Raw genomic sequence first — 5,390 nt, 5'->3', positions numbered from 1 at the left:
CATGCTTTTTGTAAGATTATGTTTATCTATGAGCTATAGATATTTTTCATGAATGTATAAATCTAAAATTTGTGCTTTAATATGTATATTAATGAAATGTCATTTAAGAAATACATTACTTTTAATTTTTATTCATTAATATGGTAATACTTACACAAAGATATGTAAACCATATGAGGACCATATAAAGATAAGTTGCCTATATAAAGGCATAATTGGAGAAATGTGAAGAATAACAACCATCACACCAAAAAAAATATCATTTCATAATGACTTTGACAACATATTACCTCAGCTATCAAAGTCTAAAATCTTCTAAATGAAATATAATCAGTGGATTTTTGATATAATTCAAGCAACTACTTAACATTTGTATTATAATATCAGACATCTCATAGAAGTGTAGATTTAATGACTACAAGATAAAGTGATTTCATAGCACTTGCTCAGTAGAGCACATTAGTAGCCACAGAAAGGTCTCTATATATTGTAAAAAAGCAGAGGCAGGCTGGGAGGTGGAATGCAGAAAAGCTCTTTCACTGCATCCTGATATGACCTGTTGCAAAGGTCAGGGTACACTTGTATTGCATGGTATCACCCGAATCCTCAAGCAAGTCATGACCAAGTTAATGCCATTTCTCTATGATACTATGATTTCTGGGACCTGACTGTAGAACTTTCACACATGATCTGAGCTAGCCTCCACTTCAGTAGGTAGGAAATATGTTAATCACACATATAGTGAGATTTTACAATACTAAAAATATTGGAATATCCAAACAAAATTTCTCTTTGAGAAACACTTACTCAAATTTCAAACTATTTAATGAATTTTTGTAACATATAATTTGTATTAGTTATTGAAAAACGATAGAGATGATTTCTCCACAAATTGAGAACTCCAAACTCCTGGCTTCCAGTTTTAATACTCCATGGAGCAAAGCATCAGTAAAACAAAAGCAATAGCAATGAATATTCAGCTATTCCTCTGACTACGAGTTGGTAAAGACAAAGCAAAGAGTGAGGGTAAGGGATATAAACAGAGTTTTGCTTTTTCATAATAAAATTTACTTCAGTAAATGAAAAACACACTGAAACAAAAACAGTCAAAATGTCTGCATATAACAAATTAACTAAGTAAATTAAACATTGTAGCAAATTTCAGTTAGATCCAAAATAAAAACAGTTCATATGGAAAACTTTTTGTAAAGTTCTTAGCATTGAACATGTATCTGCAACTGCATTATTTATTGATGATATTCTAATAAAATAACTGATTTAATTAAATGGTGTACATTCTTAGAATAGTGCTAAGATACAGGTAACAACTAGTTTCTCTGAATGACATCTTAAGCTATTCTAGAATTTTAATGGATCCCAGAAGAATAAATGATACTCTAAAAAAGCAGAGACCAAGCACTTTTATTTGTATGCCAAAGTCAAACAGGGCTTATAGAGCATAGATAGGAAAAATCCTCAGAAGGAAGCTTCATTCCTATAAATAATAAGTATGAAGTGATTAGCTCAACAGCTGTCCAAACTTGTCAGATTATAAACATTCAGGGAAAGACCTAGAAGGAAAATATGTATAACCTCATAGGTTTGATGACATTCCTGAGATTCTTAAGAAAAATTATTTTTGGAAATTAAGCAATTAGAAATTCAAAAAATATCTACCAACAATATATCTGCTCAGTTTAAAAGTATATAAGATGGGGGAATGAGACATACAAACATAAAAAGCACAAAAAGAAACAGTAGAAATTAGAAATTTAAAGACTAGGAGGGAAAATATCTGTAACATTAAGGCAACTCATGAGAAAATGTTATGAATCGTGTGTGGTCAAAATAAGTCATCTACTACTTCAAGGCAAAATGAGGTCTTAATAAATTAAGGCAAAGACTTTCACTAGAATGATGGGAACAAAAGTGTGGCTTGCAATATGGTAAAGAATTAATGAATGATCACTATTAAAAGAAAAGTCATATCACCAGCACACTGGAGTGGTAAGTGTATATTTTTCTAAAATAAATACAGAGATTTTTTAAAATACAGAGATTGAGATGTAGCATATAGATCATTAAATACACTGACTTAGTTTAAAAATTAGCATATAAAGAAACTATTTCATTTACATTGTTAGTAAAACTGAATCTTAACAAAAGCAAACAGTTTCACAATGTGGTAGTATTTTAAACTTGATTTTCTGTATAATTAATGATATTAGTACCAAGAAATAGAATATTTGTCAAAGATTTGTGATGATATCATATAGGTCGGCATATGCCACACCCAGCATATGTTAACATGCTAAACAGCAAAATTCTCATCAAAGCACTGTCTCTGTGATGCGTAGCACTAAGCAGTGAAGATAAATTCTGAAAAAAAATCAATCATGAGGAAGAGAAAGGAGAAAGAGAAAATGAGAAATCATTTAAAGAAAACAGAAGTTTAAAGATACTAATACTGCAAGAACTTAAAAATTTTTCTTTAATTTTGTAATTATTTTATTTTATCCTTAGTTAATATATATTAATTGTACACAACAATGAGTTCCACGTGGTATTTCTACTCATGTATACTGTGCACCAATCAAATCCAAATTCTGTTTGTCCACTCCTCCTCCTCCATGCTCCCCACACATATTTCCCAATCTGTAGTAAACATTATTCTACATTTAGGTCAATTCTTTCAACTTCCACAAATGAAAGAGAATATGCATCAATTTTCTGTCTGTGTTTGGTTGATTTCACTCAACATGAGCTCCTCCAGATCTATTATTTTATTCCAGACAATATTTCACTCTTCTTTACGGCTAACATTCCATTGTGCGTTTATAACACATATAGTTTTTCCATCACCTGTTGATGGACAACTAGGCAGATTCTATATCTTGGCGTCTGTGATTAGTGTGGTGTTTTTGGTTATGTGGATATCATTCCCTCTGAGTCTTTACCCAGTACTGGAATATATGGTACTCTTACTTTAAGTTTTTTTTTAAGGATCTCTATATTTCTCCCTCAGAATGGCTATTCTAATTTACATCCCATTAGTAGGATGCAAAATTCTTTTTTTTTCCATATCCTTTCCGGTATGAATTAGTTGAAGATTTTTCTTTTTACAGTAGGCATTCCAACTAGGGTGAGATGATATCTCATTATAGTTTTTACTAGCATTTTCCTGGTGGTTAATGATATTTAGTATTCATCATGTATTTGTTAGTCATTTGAATTTTTTCTTTTAATAAATTCCTAGTCAGTTACTTTGCCTTTTATTTAATTGAATTACTTTGATTTCATCATTAAGGTTTCTGAGTACCTCGTTCATTCTAGTTTTTAATCTTCAAATGGATTTAAAAAGCTAGTTACACTGGGACACACAACACTGGATTTTTTAACTTTTAAATTTTATTAGTACAGGTCCCAGAGAACTATGAAGGACCTGATGGAAGAATTGGAGCCTATGAGAATATTGGTTATTTTTGTAGTTTATCAGTACACAACTCGTACACATAAATATTAAAATATACTACAAGTAAAAATTGGGGCTGGAGAATTCACCCACACTTAAAGAAAAACATAAAAGATCCACTGGAAGTAAAAGTGGTGAAAAAGGAACTGATGATATGAACAAAATAGTTTGATTCTTAAATACCTCTTAAAATTACAAAAAAGAATGCCACTGTAGAAACTTGATTAAATGTAATACTATTATTTAAAAACAAAGAAAATGTTTGCACATATTTTTTATACATTGTTGAGCCATGGAATTTCCATGTGATGATAACACTACTCTCCCCACATCAAATATCAAATATCTCTTAATTATATATGCAGAAAGAATAGAAGCAAATATTCAATAATGAGAAATCACCCAATTACGACATTTATCCTCCTGGGGCTGACTGATGATCCACAACTGAAGGTCATGATTTTCATCTTCCTGTTTCTCACCTGCATGTTGAGTATGACTGGGAACCTCACAACCATCTCACTCACCTTCACAGATTCACACCTTAAAACTGCCATGTACTTTTTCCTAAAAAGTTTATCCTTCTTAGAAATCTCATTTACATCTGCCTGTGTTCCCAGATACTTATACAACATATCAACGGGTGATAGGACAATCACATATGAAAATTGTATCATTCAAATATTTTTTACTAATCTTTTAGGTGTAACAGAATACTATCTTCCTTTCACCAAGTCCTATGACTGATATGTGGCCATCTGTAAATCCCTGCATTATGTAACCATCATGAACAGCAAGGTCTACAGAAGATTCATCCTTTGTTGCTGGATTGCTGACTTGGTGATCATCCTCCCTCCACTTAGCCTGGGCATAAATCTGAAATTCTTTGACTCTAATGTTATTGACCATTTTATCTGTGATGCAACCCCCTCTCCTAAAGATCCCATGCTCAGAAACATGGTTCATCGAGCAAATGGTCATCATCAGTGCTGTGCTAACCTTTATCATGACCTTTGTGTGTGTAGTTCAATCCTACATATAAAATCATCAAGACTATTCTACAATTTCCTTTTGCCTAGAAAAGGAAAAAGGCATTTTCTACCTGCTCTTTCCACATGATTGTGATTTCCATCATCTATGGCAGCTGTATCTTCGTCTTTTAAGCCTTCAGCAAAAGACTCAGTGGCTATTAACCAGGGTGTGACAGTCCTCACTACTTCCATTGTTCCTATGCTGACCCCTTGCATTTACAAACTGAGAAACAAGCAAGTAAAGCAGGCCTTGAAGGACTCAATCAAAAGAATTCCATTGACCTTAAAAAAGTACAGGGTTTGCTAATATGGAGAAATCAAATTTTTAGTAAAAAATACTACCCTTCCATAAGCTAGATTTTTAAGACTTAAATCCTTTGTTTCCTAGCAATGAAAACTTATATCTGTCAACAGTGAAATATTGTACTCATACCCTTTTCAGAAAACAAGAACTGACTTCACATATAATCAAACCTCAGTGTAACTTTAATCAATAATAATGATAATAATAATAATAATGATGATGATGATGATAACTGAGATCTCTTCAATTCTTAGAATTGAGTAATTATGTGCATTTTCTATGCTACCTCAGTCTTGGGATGCTTTTTTACTCTCAGCATCATTCTAGGTTACAGTTTTTTCTTTGTATTCTCAAAGGATTGCAAACTTTTACCTCAGCTATTCAATAAATCATTTATATGTATAATTGGTTGAAATTATAATAAACACACTACAACAATTATCTCTTCTATAATTTTCAACATTCCTGGGAATTTGGTGGTTTTATCTCTATTAATTAAGCATCTTTTGAAATTTCTAAAAAGAGAAGAGTTTCATTTTGCAAACTGTTGATCTCCATACACACAATATAGTAACTAAAAGCA

General features: G+C 31.8%; 1 pseudogene; it reads left to right on the top strand.

The window, feature by feature from the left end:
• Positions 1-3,862: 3,862 nt before the first annotated feature.
• On the top strand, positions 3,863-4,810 carry LOC100729391 (olfactory receptor 6C2-like; annotated as a pseudogene).
• The last annotated feature ends 580 nt before the right edge of the window (positions 4,811-5,390 follow it).

Source organism: Cavia porcellus, unplaced genomic scaffold (assembly GCF_034190915.1).
Source record: "Cavia porcellus strain 051 isolate PalLab524CR breed Dunkin Hartley unplaced genomic scaffold, mCavPor4.1 scaffold_8, whole genome shotgun sequence".
Classification (NCBI taxonomy): Eukaryota; Metazoa; Chordata; class Mammalia; order Rodentia; family Caviidae; genus Cavia; species Cavia porcellus.
This window is presented reverse-complemented; position numbering and strand designations above follow the sequence as displayed.